The sequence below is a fragment of the Pantherophis guttatus genome, chromosome 2, assembly GCF_059756535.1.
Source record: "Pantherophis guttatus breed Tessera chromosome 2, ASM5975653v1, whole genome shotgun sequence".
In the NCBI taxonomy this organism is placed as follows: domain Eukaryota; kingdom Metazoa; phylum Chordata; class Lepidosauria; order Squamata; family Colubridae; genus Pantherophis; species Pantherophis guttatus.
In genome coordinates this window covers 89221764-89241630 of record NC_142064.1, presented here as the reverse complement: position 1 = coordinate 89241630, position 19867 = coordinate 89221764, and positions in this window count along the sequence as shown.

Here is a 19867-nt window from a genome sequence, read left to right as displayed (position 1 = left end):
GTGGCTAGTATGATTATACACCAAGGTGCCCAGAATGCTGTTACCTTCCCACCAAAATGATACCTACTTGTATTTGCATCTTTTGAACTGCTAGGTTGACAGGAGCCGGGGCAAGAAATGGGAGCTCACCCTGTTGCGAGCTCTACCCATTGCACAGAACTGGGTCTCAAAACTGGGCTGTCACTCTGCCACTGACAAGCTCAGCATCTTTAACCACTGAGTCATCATGCCTCTTATCATTATCATTGTGTAGATGATGTGAATTATCAACATCACTTTGGTTGGATTGCATGACTGATTTGATTTCATCAAAACAGTGAGTAACTCTTCCATATATTTTCCATTTGTGCTACCAAATTCAACCATACACAATTAGAGAAGGGCCATACATTGGCTGCTTGCTGTATGTGGAGCATGGATTACCTATTTCTCCATTAGAGCATTGGTAGTCATCTAATTGAGGGGTTCCCAACTCCCCGATCCGTGGCCCACTATTGGATCATGAGCTGTTCGAAACTGGGCTGCAGGTGAGTACAAGTGCATGCATCCCCACTTGTGCGAGCAGTGGGGGATCGTGTGCGTACACGCTCCATTTATGCAAGGGACATATGGAGCTGCACACACACTTGCTTGCTAGCTGCCTCAAAGCTGGAAAGTTTAGGGAACTCTGATGTAATTCACTTTTACTGCTATCCAGTAATCTTTCCACTATATTTCCTCATTTATCTGCAGGACTTTTTTTCTCCCTTTAAATAACACCTGCATGTTTAAACATATGCACTTCTCCAGATAAATTTTTGTATGCATTGGTTTTTAAGCAGGAAATCTATTGTTATCTGCATAAGCATAAAGTCCATTGAGTAGCTACTGCTCTATTCCACAAAGGGAGAAAGAAAATAGGGATCAGGTTGGTTAATTCTCAAACATCTCATTCTTGATCTGTCAGCAAAATCTGTTCTGTTCCACACAACTTTTAATGGTGGTATTTAATGCTGATTTCCAATTTTAAGTTGATGGTCATTTTCCCAGGGTTTATTACCATTTTCTTTATGATGCATGTGTTCTATTGCTGTTTTATTGTTGCTTTGTGTTTGGCTCCAATGCGTAAGTGGTAGAGGAATAATTCATTAAGTTATTCAGCAAATAAACCATATATTTTTGTACCATCGGCCAGGGATCTATATAGTCTTTTTTGTTATGGCACCTACCTTATGGAATATTTCGCCACTCCCGAAATTAGATTGGTCTCATCCTTTTTGATATTCTGAAAGCCCCTCAGTACTTGGTTATGTGATCAGCCCTTGGCTTACCATGGAACCAGAGACTTGGTCAAATAGCTCCATGAATGAGAGGGCCATTTTTTTCTCCCTTCACTTTGATTGTATTCAGGTTTTTATGATATTTTATTACTACAGGGTTGTTGTTGTTTTTTTACATTTGTATTTGCAGCATAGCATTTGTATAGCTGCCCATCTTTGCTGAGATGGGCAACTGTATAAATTTGATTAGTAAATAAAAAAAATATATTTAAGTTAAATCTTGTCACTCCTGACTTAAAACCTGAAGAAGTTAGATCTTGGAAATAATTACAGTATATGATGTAAGAGACCTATAATAGTTCTCTTCCATTGTTATATTATTTTCTGATTTCCAAACAGCATGCAATGAAAGAAAGGCTAAAGATTCATTTAAAATTATGGTGCAGGAGAGAAACTGAAAAATCTTTCCCATATGGGCTACCGTTACATTCAGAATAAGGGTGGGGGTAGTTTAGTAATTCTTCTAATCATAAACGAAAAGATTCAGAATCTCCCTCCCATCCCCATTTGCTGCTGTGCTCCTGAATATATTTGATCTTTTCTTTTCTTTTTTTTACAGAAATATTGAAATAGTAATTATGGCTATCAGTTTTATTGAAACTCTCTCATATGGTTCATGAACACATACAAAGGCCTTCCTAGGCCCATTTTCCTAATCACTGAGCCATGCGTCTGAATATTCTATAATATTCTGAACACTCTATGCCTAAAGTGTCAGCCAACCAAAACCTTGGTTGATTACATCAGGGGTGAGGCCAACACCAGTATTTTCCTGGGAACTGCTTACTTAGCAGGCTTTTCCAGATCTTCTTCACGCAAATCACAGGTTTAAAAAGAGATGAGCTTCAATTGTGCTGTGGCAGCTGCCAGCTTTACTTCTGGACCATCCCTCAGGTTGCCTCTGATGGCTTAAAGTGGTACCCCCTCGTTGCTAACTATCTAAGTGAGAATTTTAAAAAAATCCAAGTTCACCTGTGCACCATTAGCTAAAAAATCTCTCACAGCATTAGCACACGTGTGTGCGCAGAGTTCCATTTATATTGCGGCTCGTGCAAATGGAGGGCATGTGCATGCGTTTGCCTGCTGCTCATGCAAGTGGGGATTCACACACACACACGCACACACATTCACCCACTGCTTCTGTGGCCAGTTCTGAATGGCTCATGGCAGAGGTGGGTTTCAGCAGGTTCTGACCAGTTCTGGAAAACCGGTAGTGAAAATTTTGAGTAGTTCGGAGAACCAGTAGTAAAAATGCTGACTGGCCCTGCCCCCATCTATTCTCTGCCTCCCAAGTCCCAGCTGATCGGGAGGAAATGGGGATTTTGCAGTAGCCTTCCCCTGGAGTGGGGAGGGAATGGAGATTTTACAGTATCCTTCCCCTGCCATGCCCACCAAGCCATGCCCACCAAGCAATGCCACACCCACAAGCCACACCTATAGAACCGGTAGTAAAAAAAAATTTGAAACCTACCATTGGCTCATGGGCGAGTGGTGGGCTGCAGCCTGGGGGTTGGGGACTGCTGCTGTAGATGTATTAAGCAAAAGAATGAATGTTTTATACTCTTTATTAGATGGATTCAGACAAAATAACCAATTTGTTCACACGGAGATAGCTTGATTTCCCCCTCCCTTTTTTTTTCCTGTGTTTTTTTTTAACTTTACCTCCATCATATAAACATGGTCACTTGCTAATTTAGCAAATTTTCGTGTTCTAGGAATAGCTCATCAACCCTATGCTGTTAGTTAATCAGTTTTGATTTAGTTGACAATTAACATTTTCTATGGAACTTTGCAAACGACGATTTAGGCAATGAAGCATAAAACTAACGTTTTTCTTTCCTATTTGTCAATCCCACCAGTTAGGAATGAAATCAGTTTTATGAAAGCTATATCATCATTATTTCTACCTGGTAGATCTATCAATATAATCATATTCATGAAAAATTAAATGCTAAGAATGGGTTGTGTTAAACTGATAGATGGCTCTGCTGCATTGACATCTTATTTAAAATTGCAATCAGGGAAAGATTTTTTCCCCCTTGATTTAACTGGCAAAATAGTTTTAATGTCTTTATTTTAAGCATGAGACAGTTGATGCTGTTGCTATTCAATATGTTTACAGACAAAATATGCAAAAATATTGAAAGTGCTGTGGGATCTTATCTTCTTTTTACTATGATCAAAGGTCAGATGCTCTCCATCCTGAAATATGTTATAGAAAATCATTTCCATTTCCCAAACATGCTGCCATTACAGGAGGCAGTTAGACTTTCTTTGTTTTTCCTTGAAAACGTTTCACTTCTCATCCAAGAAGCTTCTTCAGTTCTGGATGAGAAGCAAAATGTCTTTAAGGAAAAACAAAGAAAATCCTCTTGAAAAAGCACTTTTGGGACAACCATGACCTGGATCAGTGGTCCCCAACCCCCGGTCCGCGGACCGGTGCCGGGCCTTGGAGTACCTGGCACCGGGCCGCGTAGTGGCCGGGGGACATGAACGCTGCAGCGCAAAGGCTCCTGGGCCATGCGCAATGGGCCGTGCGCAAAAGCTCCTGGGCTGTGCCCCCACCCCTGCGCGCGCTCAGCGGGCCGCGGCGATAAAAAGGTTGGGGACCACTGACCTGGATGACTGAGAATCTCTATAGATATGCTGCCACTAAAATAACTCAGTTTTAAGATTAGTTTCAGATACTGTGCCTCTTACACTTCCATTCTAGTAGAGGCTCTAGAAATGCTGAAACCTCCTTACAACTCCAACCAGAACATGTCCTATTTTGAATCTTAGCAGATTTTCAAGAGGATGAAAACTCAAATGTCTCAAAATATATCAATGCTCTTGGAACCATAATTGAGGTCTCCTCTGCTTTCCTGTCCTACTTTCATTAGGAAGGCTTTTATGTGACATAAGGTATATAGAATATAGTAGAGTAGAGTAGAGTAGAGTAGAGTAGAATAGAATAGAATAGAATAGAATAGAATAGAATAGAATAGAATAGAATAGAATAAATAGAATAGAATAGAATAGAATAGAATAGAATAGAATAGAATAGAATAGAATAGAATTGAATTGGAAGGGACCTTTGAGATCTTCTAGTCCAACCCCCTGCTTAGGCAGGAAACCCTACACCACTTCAGACAAGTTGTTATCCAACATCTTCTTAAAAACTTCCAGTGTTGGAGCACTCACAACTTCTGGAGGCAAGTTTTTCCACTGATTAATTGTTCTGTCAGGAAATTTCTCCTTAGTTCCAAGTTGCTTCTCTCCTTGATTAGTTTCCACCCATTGCTTCTTGTCCTACCTTCAGGTGCTTTGGAGAATAGATTGACTGGGGTTTGTGGCAACCCCTGAGATATTGGAACACTGCTATCATGTCTTCCCTAGTCCTTTTCATTAAAGTAGACATACCCAGTTCCTGCAACTGTTCTTTGTATGTTTTAGCCTCCAGTTCCCTAATCATCTTTGTTGCTCTTCTCTGAACTCTTCCTAGAGCCTCAACATCTTTTTTACATCGTGGCGACCAAAACTGAATGCAGTAAGGCAAGTGTGGCCTTACCAAGGCATTATAAAGTGGTATTAACACTTCACATGATCTCGATACTATCCCTCTCTTTATGCAGCCTAGAACTGTGTTGGCTTTTTTGGCAACTGCTGCACACTGCTGGCTCATATTTAAATGGTTGTCCACTAGGACTCCAAGATCCCTCTCACAGTTACTACTATTGAGCAAGGTACCACATATACTGTACTTGTGCATTTGTTTTTCTTGCCTAAATGTAGAACCTTACTTTTTTCACCATTGAATTTCATTTTGTTAGATAGCCCCACTGTTCAAGTCTGTCAAGATCCTTCTGTATCTTGAGCCTATCTTCTGGAGTGTTGGCTATTCCTGCCAGTTTGGTGTCATCCTCAAATTTGATGAGTTCCCCATCTATCCCCTCGTCCAAGTCATTGATGAAGATGTTGAAGAGCACTGGGCCTAAAACAGAGCCCTGGGGAACTCCACTGCAAACTTCCCTCCATGTAGATGCAGTTCCATTGAGGACTACACATTGAGTGCAGCCAATTACAAATCCATCTGGTGGTGATGCTGTCTAACCCACATTTTTCTATTTTATCTAGTAGTAGGTTATGGTCTACTTTATCAAATGCCTTACTGAAGTCCAAGTAAATTATATCGACAGCATTCCTCTGGTCCACTAATTTTGTCACTTTGTCAAAGAATGCAATAAGATTAGTCTGGCATGATCTGTTTTTGACAAACCCATGTTGGCTTTTGGTTATTACTTTTTTGCTTCTAGGTGTTCGCTGATTCGTTGCTTGATTATCTTTTCCAGAATCTTCCCTGGTATTGAGGTCAGGCTGATAGGTCTATAGTTTCCTGTCATATGTCAATGTAAATATATTCATGAACTGGAATAGGCATAGTAACAGGTCAGCTAATGGGAGACTGTTTGGTGTCTGAAACATAGTATTTGCTATATGGGGCCATAAGAGACAGTTTGAAGCCTGGGCGTGGCTTAACTGTTCTGTATATAAGCTTGAGAGCACTAGCTTCTCCCTTCTCCATTTTGCTGCTTCCATTTGCTTGCCTCCTCCATTTTGCCTTCTCCATTTTGTGCTTCCATTTTGTGCTGTGTTTGTACCTGCTATTTCTCTTCTCCACATGTGTTATTATGTATATAAAGAAGTTTTGAATCCTGCTGAATTGTCTTATTGTGTGTATGTGTGCTGCAACAAACTCTGACAATATATGACAATCATTGGCTATATAAAAATGGATGATAAGTAAGGTGACCAGACGTCCCGCTTTTGGCGGGACAGTCCCGATTTTGAGCAATTTGTCCCGCGTCCCGCGGCGTTTCAAAAAAGTCCCAATTTTTCATTCTGCCTCCTGAGTCCCGCTGCCTCTTGAGCCCCAGCTGATGGCTAGAAGAAAAAAAAACTGTTTAAACTCTTTTTTTTTTATTGAAAAAGTTTTCAAATACAAATTCCCCCCCCTTTTTTCCCCCCTCTCCCTCCCCCTCCCTAACCCCCCTCCCCACCCATCCCCCCCGTGACTTCTTCATAACAAAAAAAAAACCTAATTCATAACAGATTACTTACTCCCTCCTCTAGATATTGACCTTTACTTACTAAAAATATTATTAATATTATAACATCCCCCTTTATCCATACATATCAAAAAAGAGAAAAGAAAGGAAAAAAAAAAGACATTATACTATGACATTATGAAATAACTTCTCCACTTTAAAACTATACGATAAGTCCTACTTTAACATTTAATCTTCTATATATATTACTATAACATTCCAAAGCGGCCTTCCCCATAAAATCTAGTTTAACATTTATTCCACTCTATCCATTTCCTCCACTCCCCTAAATATAACACTTAAAAATCCCTTTTCTTAGACTAATCAATCTACTAAATAGCTTATTCACCCACTATCATGCAAAATTGCCATACACAACATTTCTTAACATCTTTGATTCACTGCCCACACTTCTTAAAAATATATGTCTATATTTTCCATTATATCTAAATAAAAAAAAAGAAAAGACAATGACTTTAAATTTATAATCCATATAGTATTTTCTTTGAGGTCTTTCCACTGGATTGGTAGAACCAACATCCATAATCGGGTAACATAGCTTACTGGTGCATCAGTTTATTCAGGATCTTCAATCATATCTGCCCCCATCAGTAGTAAATATCTTCTTATATGTATAAAAGTAAAAACAACCACCCGAGTGACATTATAATTATATTCCATATAGTAATAATTATGGGTTTCATCAGGATTATTAATTCCCATCATCATAGTGGGTAACAACCCGATCTTCTGCATGCCCCAGCATAATTCTCTTGCCTTGTGATTCAAGATAATATAATATGTTTATCAACACAAAAAGAAATTCCAAAATGGATAATTCAAATCCATCAGTTTAAGGCTCGTTTCACGTCCCCAAATTACGGCCATGCAGAGATCTGCCACAAACCTCAGGATGATATTAACCAATACGTCGCCTCTTCTGTGTTTACACATAATCGTTCATATTTTAAAATCACTGGCTTCACTGTTGCCTGATTAGAAATTTCTGTTTTTATGCCACCTATTTCTTTTTTTCTTTTCTTTTTGTGGGTTTGGTTTCCATCCTGGTTCCCTTTCTATAAAGTGTGTATCATCTGGTCGGTTTTTATTCTGCTTTGTAGATTGGTCTTGTTGGTTTTGCTTTTGTATCTCATATTTCTTTTTTATCCCTTGTATATCCCCTAGTTGGTTTCCATGTTTATCCTTGCCTTGATAAGTCATCACATTAGGATTAGATGCCTCTTCTCTCAAATTTGTAGATAGTCCAGCTGGGGTATCCAATAAATCCAATGGCAATTCATCTGGTACAGTCTCTGTAATTCGATATTTTACCTTTATTTCCGGCTCCTTCTGCTTATCCTGTATTATACCTGGAGATGTTAAGTTCATTTTCAACCTATTTTGATAAAATTCTTCCGCTCTTTCAACAGTATTTAGCTGATATCTTTCTCCTTGGTATCTAAATATAATACCCACTGGGGCGTCCCACCTGTAGGAGATATTTCTCTTTTTTAACTCATTCACCAGAAAACCAAATTTTTTCCTTTCCATCAATATCTTAGGTGGAAGTTCCTTGTAAATCCAAATCTTTCTTCCATACAATTGCAAATTAGAATTGAAGGAGTTTTGAACGATATTATTCCTAATCTCCTTATCTGTAAAATAAATCACCACATCTCTAGGCCATTGCCTTTGCTTAGCAATCCAGGAGTTGATTTGATAAACTCTGTCGATCCTACAAAACACTTCGTCAGGTTGAACCTTTAGAATCCCAGCTAGAAATTCAGAAGATATTTTCCTTAAATCATCTCTATTATTTTCCTGCAAACCTCTTAATCTTATCGCATATTCTGTAAAATTATATTGTACCATTAAAATCTCTTTTTCAATCTTCTGTTGCAGATTTTCTGCATTACCATACTTTTGATCAGCATCCATTTTAGGTTTTTCTTCTAAGCTATTATCCTGAGTGTTTGTCAAATCATTTTCAATTTTTTGAATTCTATTGTCCAATTTATCTTGAATTTCTTCCATTTTAGACTCTAGTACATTAGTATTTGCGTCCAACTGTTTCATAAATCCTGTAAAACCATTAACCACTTTTGAGAGTTTTTTCTCCAAAAAATCAAACTTAGATTTCACCAATTCTTTAATTTCCTGCTTAAATTTTTCAAATTGCTGATTCACAATCTCCTCCCTTCTTTCAATCTCCTTTATAAAAAATTCTATTATATTAAAGTCAGGTTTCTGAGACTGAAGAATTAAGACTTGTTCCTTTAAGTTGTTGGTGGGGGGATCCCCCCCCTTCTTGTTTATCTGACTTTATGAGTCTCAGTGCCATGTTTCCGCCCAGGCAGGCTTTGTTAAAAAAAAAAGCAAGAAAAAAAAAAAGGGACTTCTTTACAATCAACAACAATATCAGGTCTCCAAGGGAAAAAAAAAGAGAAAAAGACACAGGAGCAAAGTTTTGTCTACAAATGTAGCCAGTGGTATTTATTCCACTACATTGTAGTAATAGAAAACGGAAAGACTTCCCTTTCAGCCTCTCCTCCAGCCAACGCCATTTTAAAAGGCTTCTTTTTTTTTTCCTCTTTCCCTTCCTCCTCTCTCTTAAGTAATTTTTTTTTTAAAAAAAATCAGTAAAATACTTGCAGTTCAATATTACAGGTCCAGCTCACATTTTCTTTGAGTAGTCTGTTAAATTTGCAGGCTTGCTTTTGACGCCTGGCTCTGCATCAGCAGAGGTCTCCCAAAGCCCGGAGCGGCGGCTGGGGATACGGGGCATCTCATCCGCTCCGTCCCAAAAGTAAAAAAAAAACTTTTGGGACTCCGCAGAGAGTTCTACCCACCCCTGCCGGCTCTATCTCCGTTTCCTCATGGAAACGGAGTTTTTTCGAGCCGCCATTCCGTTGTGAAGGCGGCTCTAACAGGCGATGGAAGCTGACGATCCCAAAGGAACGTCTGGCAGCGGCAAACAGCAACCCGGAAGTCCCCTAAAAACTGTTTAAACTCTTGCCAGGGGCTTCAAAGGGCCGCCCTACAGGCAATCAGTGTAAAGAGTTCCTGAAGCAGTTTTTTTTCCCCTAGCTAAGCTGCAGAAACGAAACCGAAACCAGGATCTTTGGTGCAAGGTGACAAAATGAGGCAGAGAGAGATTTATTTTTATTTTTATTTTTCCTCCCCAAAAAAGGTAGGTGAAAAACTGCAAACAATGGGAAATTTAGGAGGAGAGTTCAAGATTTTAAAACACAAAAGAAAAAAAAGCTGTATTTAACTAGGGAATTGTAATAATTGAGATACTATTAATTGTATATTGTGTTGAAAGCAGAAATGGTTAAGTTGTGGTTCAGAGGAATATATGGGGGAAATTATTTGGCTTATTATTATTGGTAAATATAATTAATTGATTTGTAAGAAATTGGATTGCATGGAAATAATTGGATTATTCATGTTCCTATTGATTAATATACAAAAAAGATAGTTTTATAACTAATTGATTTATATTAAAATGTTGAATTTGTATTAAACAACTGTATTACATAATTACATAATTAAACAATGTGAGGATGGATATAAAAATAGATGACAATGGGAAGGGGTATAATATAGAATAGAAGGGAAAAATTGAATTTGATTAAGATTAGAGATGAGGATGAAGGGTAATATTGTTTTTTTTTAAAAAATAGATGAGGAATAAATATGGCAAAAAGGAAATATAGAAATTGTAAATTTAATTGAAGTGACTAAACACTGTTTAAATTTGTGAACCGGCCAAATACTCTGTTCAAAGAAAATAAATTGTATGTTTGTATGTGTGTTTCTAATTACTGCTATTTATTCATATTTGTTCTCTTTTATTCTTTAAAGTTTAACCATTCATTCTTTATCTTAATATCTTTATATTTGTTTGGGGTTGGCTTTCTTCCCTTTCATCTTTTTTATTGTACAGCAATCTTTCTCCTCAAACCTACCACCTCTCTCTTTTCTTTCCTTCTTACTTTCTCTTCCCCCCCTCTTCTTCTCCTCCCTACTTCCTCTTCCTTTCTCCTTCTCCTCCTCTCTTCCTCCCCCTCTTACCCTCACTCCTACTCTAATTTCCCTTCCCTTCCTTCATCCGTCTCTATTGCTGTATCCTTTTATGCATATGGACTACTCAGAGGGCTGAAAAAGTTATTTTTGACTGGTCCTCGCACTTTTGACCAGTCCTCGAACTTACGACTGTCTTCACATTTTACGTTTTTTGCCCTATCTTATCACCATGGTGAAGAGAAGCAGTTGTGAAATGAGTGACATGGTTGTTAAGGATGCTGCATGGGCATAAATGTGAGGATGGTCATAAGTGTGAGGACCAGTCAAAAGTGCGAGGACCTGTCAGAAATGACTTTTTTCAGCCCTCTGGTTAGTCCTTTTGTTCATATGGACTACTCAGAGGGCTGAAAAAGTTATTTTTGATTGGTCCTCGCACTTTTGTCCAGTCCTCAAACTTACGACTGTCCTCACATTTTACATTTTTTGCCCTATCTTGTCACCATGGTGAAGAGAAGCAGTTGTGAAATGAGTGACATGGTTGTTAAGAATGCTGCATGGGCATAAATGTGAGGATGGTCATAAGTATGAGGACCAGTCAAAAGTGCGAGGACCTGTCAGAAATGACTTTTTTCAGCCCTCTGAGTAGTCCCTATACACATAGCCATGGCCACCCGGTCACATGACCAGGTAGCCACGGCCACCCGGTCACATGACCAGGTAGCCACGCCCACAAAATAAGCCACGCCCACAATGGTGTCCCTCTTTACCAATCTTAAAATCTGGTCACCTTAATGATAAGGCAAGGGTTTGCCTACTTACATGGTATGGTATCTAGTATCAGTCAAGAGGCAGAACAGCTTAGTTTACAGTAAAATAAACAGCATCACAAAGGCAGGTCTTTGACAAGAGAGTGGGAAAGGTCCTAAGTCACTTGATCTCTCTGAGTGATTACTGTGTATAATAGCTGGTTTGAATTTCATTGTGATCCTGACTATTCAGAATTGAAAACCATGATTTGTCCATGACTTCCAACTTTGCTTGTTAAACTGGAATAATCCAGAGGACCAAATGTCAGGCCAAACAAATCATGCTGTGTTTAGCTATTTCAAAGCAAGCCATGCAGACAGGGTTGAACAGGAATATGTCAGCATATTATAAACTAAAATTTTAAGTTTGAACTTTATGTATGTGCATGCACACACACACACACACACACACTGAAAAAAGGAGAGAGGAGGGGAGGCAGGGGAAAGAGAGAGAAAGAAAAAGAGAAAGAGAGAGAGAGAGAGAGAGAGAGAGAGAGAGAAAGAAAGAAAGAAAGAAAGAAAGAAAGAAAGAAAGAAAGAAAGAAAAAGATTCACACACTTATAAGCCACCATTGGATGTTACAGTCTATTGATATTAGTGTATCTTCATTTGTTATTCGATACTGTCTTGCTCATTACTTACAATAACATCTGTTAAATATGTTTGCCTTAGCAGCAGTTTTCCCTTGGGGCAAGCAAAGGAACATTTATGAATGGCAAATATGGCTATTTGTGATCATTCTCAAAGTGATAATCATTGTTAGAATCTGGGAGGTGCTTCAGGATCATGCATTTATCCCTCAAAATATCCTTTAGTTTTAATATTTGCTTATTCCCACATTGAGATAATTTGCAACGTAAGTATATAAATAATAAACACAATTTTTAAAAATCAAAATAAAAAGCAATCATTAAAATAATTAACAATAAAAAGCTTGCAGAGACTGCTTTTTAACCATCATCTTAAATAATGGGAAACTAGGATTCACACAGGTGAATGCCTTCTGTCCTATATTCAATAATGGGGCGATCTTCTCAAAGCGGCCTCTACCTCTGATCTGAGGTTTATAGAAGAAACAAACAATTAGACTCTGAGCCATTTAAGGTTTTTAAATTGCACACCAATTGTTCTAAATTGTCCCTAGTAGGCAATTGGTTGGTTAATGCAGATTTTTAGTGCAAGCATCATATGGTTCCTGAACCTTGCATCAATCAGTCTGAGTGCCCCATTTTGCACCAACTGCAATTTCTGGACACTTATCAAGGACAGCCCCAATCAAGTTGATTGCCGTAGTGAAAATGGGTTGTAACCAAAGTTGGATAACTAACCTGGTGTACGAATAATGGAAGAATGCGATTATTGCGGTTGAAGAACACCGTTCCAAACTGTACCAGTCTATAGCAATTTCAATGTTAATAATGGTTCGCTTCAAATATTAAGTAAAACTAGCAAAGTTTGTCATTTAGTTCAAGAAGTAATTTTGCACCGCAGGGAACTTCAAAGTGAAGAGTGAAGCATTTCTTTGTGAGAAGGTAGAAAGGAGGAAGGAACTACGCTAGCCATGATTAGACCATGTCAGCATTTGCACTGGCTCTAAGAAATGAGTTTTGCTTTTGCAGTTACTTTTTTGGAGCTGGTAGAAATTCAGAAATTGGGGATAATGACTCCTGATTTTACAAAGCCTTGCTCTTTTTTTTTTTCCTTCTTCTTTCCTTTTTCATCTTGCCCGGCATTGATATGCTTTGGATGGCATTAGTTAATTGAGATTCATTGAAGAGTTATCTCTGACTCAGTACTGGAAAAATACTGATGTTCTGCTGCATTTTATGTGTAATTTCATGCCATTTCTGTAAATTGCACTGAAATAAATGATGGTCTTTTAAAGCCATTTTACATCTAACTCATTGACATTTACACTTCCAAGTTTCCCTCTTAATTGAAGAACTGGATCGGAATGATCAGTCTGCAAAAGATGAGTGTGACGCACTCACATATAGAGCCCAAGTCAGTATATTAAAAAAGCCATTACAACTGCTTTCTGGTGTGGAAAGGGCTATCATTTTACACTGATGTGCAAGATGCCAGCAAACGGATATCATTTTACACCGTGACCCTTACAATGTATTAAAATGTTTTAAAGGGAAAAAGGAAACACTACTTTTAGTTCTTATTATGGATTTCTGTGGCGGGGAGCATTTTTAATTTGGAGAGATAATTGTTCCTAAGTTGTGCAAATCTTTCAAACAGTTTGACTTCTTGGGTTGTTACCTGTAAACAGTAACAGTAACAGAGTTGGAAGGGAGCTTGGAGGTCATCTAGTCTAGCCCCCTGCTCACGCAGGAAAACTGTACTAGGGATTCGAACCGCCAAACTGCCGATCTTTCTGATCAACAAGCTCTTAGCCACTGAGCCACCTAGTCTGAGCTGGTCCTCATTCACTGTGAAGAGTCTGTCATGACCACACGGGCACCTCACTGAACACTTCCATTCTCATCAACAGGGAGTAAAAGAATTAAAGTATTAGAATATTAAAAATTAAAGTAAAATTAAAAAATAATAATTTTAATTAATTAAAATTAAATCAATCAATCTAATTAATTAAAATTAAAGTAAAAGAAAATAGCACCAGAAGTCTGGACAAGAATCGGCAGATGGAAACTAATCAAGGAGAGAAGCAACCTAGAACTAAGGAGAAATTTCCTAATGATGAGAACAATCAATTAGTAGAATGTCTTGCCTCCAGAAGTTGTGGGTGTCCCATCACTGGAGGCTTTCAAGAAGAGACTGGACAGCCATTTGCCTGAAATGGTATAGACAATGGTATATATATATATATATATATATATTTATTTATTTATATGCCACCCTTCTCCGGAGACTCAGGGCGGTTTACAGTGCGTTAAGCAATAGCCTTCATACTTTTGTATATTTTATACAAAGTCAGCTTATTGCCCCCACAAACTGGGTCCTCAATTTACCTACCTTAGAAAGGATGGAAGGCTGAGTCAACCTTGAGCCTGGCAAGATTCAAACTTACTTTAATTGCAGATAGCTGGTGTTAAATTACAGTGCCGTGTCTGCAGAGCTATCCAGGCTCTTAGGCTGGATAGCTTAAGACTAGGCTCGTATAGACTCTCCTGCTCAATGAAGGAGTTGGACTAGATGACCTCCAAGGTCCCTTCCAACTCTTATTCTATGTTCTATTTCTATGAATTATCATTGTCCTGTCTGGAACATCACAAATCATCCCTTCTCTACGGAAGAGAAAAAGAATGCAAGTGTCCTCCAAGTACTTCAGTACATTTATAATCCCTTTATCTGGCTCTTCCTAAGTAATACATGCACAATTCTTACAGGGGAAGCTACCTGGATGCAAAACCACCATTCTTTCTGTTTCTCTGAAAAAAAATGTATTTGCTTCTTATGTTGATGGAAGGATATTATGGCAACATTTTATTAACCTAACATTTTTCACCATAGTTTTAATCATGGTTGGGTTCTCTAGTCTAGACCACCATATATGTGTATGTGCGGTGGGAAAGAGTAATCACACAGTTACGGGAAGGATGATGGCATGAAGCAAGAGTTGGCGTTTTGTCACATGGATGGTAAAATTGACTAGGAATTGATTACAAGGATTGAAATTGTGAAAATCAAGCAGGATGGGGTTTTGTTGAAATTTTGTTTACAAAAAATATATTAAATGTTCTAAGATTGGTGAATGGCAATATATTCAATTAAAATATTTTCTGCAGTCACTCATTGAGCTAATGATTAGACGAGTCTAACATTCTTAAATTATATTACTGGAACAAATTTTGGAAGTTCCCAACAACAATAATTAATAGACTTCTTCTTCTTTAAAAAAAGAGAAATAGTTGTTGAGATTTATTTAGAGTATTCCTCACTTAAAGTTTGAGGAGAAGGAAGAATAGGAGAAGTAGAAATTCCATTTATTTCAATAAGCCTCCTTCTTTCTAGAAAAGAAAATTGGTAGTGTTTGGACCATGATTAGAAATGAGGGAGTTAAAATACCTTCACTTTCCTCCTGTGAGCTAAAATACCAGTCTGGATCACATCCTCTTTTCTATCAACTAGTTAACTAACTCTAGATCCCAAGGCAGAACCTTACGAGACAATCTTAAACAATCTGATTCTTATAGAAAGTACTAAGGCTAATGTAGCACCACTCTAAATTATATTTTCAGCACAGCTATAAATCTATAATAATACACCCACCTTAGATTCCAACAAACCAGAACTTTTCATATTCTGTCTTAAAATGTCAATTTAAGCAGATTTTTATCATGGCATTTTTTGGGGGAAAACTTTTCAATGAATACTCTCTTTTCTGTACTTTGACTTTATAAAGTAGTGTTTAGGGAAATTAATTTTCTCTAACTACAGTTTCATCATTGATGTGTGTGTGTGTGTGTGAGTGTGTGTGTGTGTATATACATATACATATACATATTTATATATATATTTATATATATTTATATTTTGCTGATAAAGAATTTGTATTTGATCAAGAGGTAATGTGAATTATTAAATCTTAAAAGACCCCTACTATTTCAGATTTATCATTGTTGACTGCACATCAGCCTTAATAACTTGCACTCTCAAACATTCATTGCGTCCTTAGTAATATTCATCATTTCAGCTGTACTGCATTTATTAGGAAAGAAACACAATAACATAATAGACTGCAGATATAATTATGGACTGCATAAAATAATATAAAACATCCATGAATATTAAAAGACGAAGGGGTGAATCCTCTACTATCCTATTAGTATGTCTCAGAAGGTTCTGAGATGTCAGCCTGAGATGTATGAATATATACATACTGTATACAGTATGTATATATACTTCCAAGTTATCAAAGTATATTTCAGGCTGGGGAAAATCATATTTTGTTTTAAAAAAAATCTGGAGATTTGTACCCTGTGGAATGCATCAAATGTTTCTTCTGCCTCTACTCTTTTTTAACATTAAACTGAATGAATAGATTCTGTATAATCAACATATTGATGATACCCAGGTATGCATCTTGTTCCCAGACCAACAGGTACATGGTGGAAATGTTGACCCAGTGCCTAGAGGAACTGGGATTGGAGGAGGAACTGACTCTGACTGAATCCTTCCAGTAGAGTGGCTTTGGGATTGTCAGCCTATCAATTTTAGACAAATTAGCTTCTTCTTTGGTAATGTTGTACTACTAACTAGAGCATACAAAACATTTGCTAGACCAATTCTTGAATACAGCTCATCTGTATGGAACCCGTACTGCATATCAGACATAAATACAATCGATAGAGTCCAGAGATATTTAAGAGAAGAGTCCTCCATTCCTCTAATGGCAATAAAATACCTTATGGCACCAGACTTCAAATTTTGGGCTTAGACAATTTAGAACTACGCCGACTTCAATCTGACCTAAGCATAGTACATAAAATTATCTGCCACAATGTACTTCCTGTCAATGACTACTTCAGCTTCAACCACAATAATATTGCTCAACAGTTGTGAGCAATATTATTTGCTCACAACATGAGCAAATAATAGATACAAATTCAAGGTAAACCGTTCCAAACTCGATTGCAGAAAATATGACTTCAGTAACAGAGTGGTCAATGCCTGGAATGCACTACCTGACTCTGTAGTTTCTTCCCCAAACCGCCCAAACTTTAACCTTAAACTGTCTACTGTTGACCTCACCCCATTCCTAAGAGGTCTGTAAGGGGCATGCATAAGTGCACCAGCATGCCTACTGTCCCTTTCCTTTTTACTTACTCCTTTCATGTATTCAAATTATGTTCATACTTTCACCTATTATCTTATATATGCTTGACAAATAAACTTATGACTTATGAAAAAAAATTCATCTCTGTCTCTGAATGGAATTAAATTCCCCTACACAGAGGTGTTTTACAATCTGGGGAATTCATCCATATATTTATTTGTTAAATTTATTTGTCACCTCTCTTACCATGGGCTACTCTAGGTGCCTCACATCATTAAAAAATGGAGAAATGAAAAGTAATGAAATGAAATGAAAACATAACAGTAGTAAAATAATGGAACAATAGAATAAACAATGAAAACAAAAACAATGAGAATACAGAGATATGAGATGATGCTGGGTTGTTTTCTTTTTTCATCGCCCAATGAAAAATAGCCTAGATGCTCTGTGTAGCATTGAGCTCTTCTCAGACTTCGATTTTCATTGTAGTACATCCTGAATGGAGTGTATAGGGCCATTTTGTTATAAAAAGAAATTTTAAAAAACAAATAAGAGAACTGGCTACCTCATTTTGGAAAAGAAAACAAAACATCCTCTCTTTGAATACAGACCAGACAATTTATATCCAAATATTTCATTTTTTAAAAAAATGAGCATAAATCTGTAAGCAGAGAAATTTGCCTAGCAGAGTTAGTTAAAAAAATGTATTTATACCGATGCTGGAATTCCTCTAGTTTAGAATTAGGTGAATGTATATTGGGGAAAACAGGAGTAAAGATGAATCTGTGAAAAAAATCTCCTTTCTTTTCTCTAGTGGGAAATCTCCTTGGGACATCTGTGAGGGGAATTTTTTTAAAAAGTACAAATGGTAGCCATAACTGCCTGATGAAAGCTCCACCCCTTTTTACATATGTCATGATCCGTATAAATAGATAGGGCTCAATCGCACGGTCAGAGTTGCCAATCTTGGCTTATTGATTAGCATCCACCACGGCTGTCCCTGGGAGGTCTATTAGATTTCTAATCCCTCTGTCAAAAACAGAGATTCTTTCTGGATTCATCTATTTATAGCAATAACATAAAATAAAGTTTGAGCACACTCACAGTGCCAGTAGTCCTCAACTTATGATCACAATCAGGACCAGAAATTCTGTGGTTAAACAGTGTACTTGTTAAACGAGACATGCTTGATTTTATGACGCTTTTTGCTACTGTGCTTAACCAAATCACATGGTTACGTGAATCTGACTCCCTTCCCCCACCCACTTGATTTCGCTTGTTGGAAACCCCATGAGAAGGGCACAAATGGTGATCACGTGTCCCAGGCACCCTGCAACCCTTATAAATATATGCCAGTTGCCAAATGCCTGAATCACAAACATGTGACTGTGGGGATACTGCAATAATTGTAAGTGTGAGGACTGGTCATAAATCATCTTTTTCAGCAGCAGCATAATTTCAAAGAGTCATTAAATGAATGGTCATAAGTCAAGAACTACCTGTATAATATTTAAAAAGAGGAAAAAGAATGAGTGATAGTATTCTGGGTCTACAAGTTAAATATTGATAGTTATATGTTTTGATACAAATCTATACTGCCTCAAGATTTCCCCAAACAAGCTATCATGTAGTGGCTTGATCCATAGAATCTTCATTAAACTATGGTTTGATGAAGATTAATGACTTAAAACTTCTTCACCATCATTTTAGCCATTGTCTATCCACTGGAGGATGAAGGCCTCTTCCTCATGTTTCCAACCGATACGGTTTTGAGCTTTCTTTTGCCAATTCGGCCCACAATACTTGCTGATGTTGTTGATCCCAGAGGTGATATTCAGCAGGTTCTGACCAGTTCTGGAGAACTGGTAGCGGAAATTTTGAGTAGTTCAGAGAACTGGTAAATACCACCTCTGACTGGCCCCGACCCCATCTATTCTCTGCCTCCCGAGTCCCAGCTGATCGGGAGGAAATGGGGATTTTGCAATAACCTTCCCCTGGAGTGGAGTGGAAATTGAGATTTTACAGCATCCTTCCCCTGCCACACCCACCAAGCCACACCCACCAAGCCATGCCCACAGAACCGGTAGTAAAAAAATTTGATTCCCACCACTGGTCGATCCATCTTGTTTTAGGTTTCTTTCGTGGATGCTTTAACACTTAACACTTATACACACACATACACAGACTAATGAAAGCATTGAGCCAGCAGTGATGACAATGGAAGTATTTTTACACAACATCAAAAACACATAACAGCTTTCCTGTAAATAACCAGTGTGACCTGTAAGTAAAGAGTATTTCACTGGACTAGCATGGGAAATATAGCAAATGTTGTTTTACTTTTCTAGAATATTACTTGATAAAAATCTTAAGATCTTGTTTATCTTACAATTGTCTTCGTTATAAAAAAATTAAGTTATCTTCCAGCTCAGTTCCCTTTCTGTTTATTGTAATCCCAGGGAGAATTTTCTTGCCTGGGAAGTCAATAAGTCATATTAAAAAAATCATTTTGTAACATGAATATTGACAAGCTCAGAGGGCTTGTTCTCACAAATGTTTTTTTTTAAAAAAAGATTTTCATGTCATTATTTTGCTAGTTGTAAAAATGTTATATTCTCCATGGCAAAGTTTTTTCTTAAAAAAAAAGGGGGTAGTCCTCACTTAATGACCACTCGTTCAGTAATGGTTTGAAAGTACAACAGCATTGAATGAAGGGACTTACGATCTATTCCCAAAGTTATGAACATTGCAGCACCCCCAGGGTTGTGATTTTGTATTCGAAAGTTTGAATATAAAAGAGCAAATTATTTTTCTAGGGTTTTTTTCAACTGCATTTAGGCCACTTATTCTGATTTAATCACATCAGTAAACGGACTATG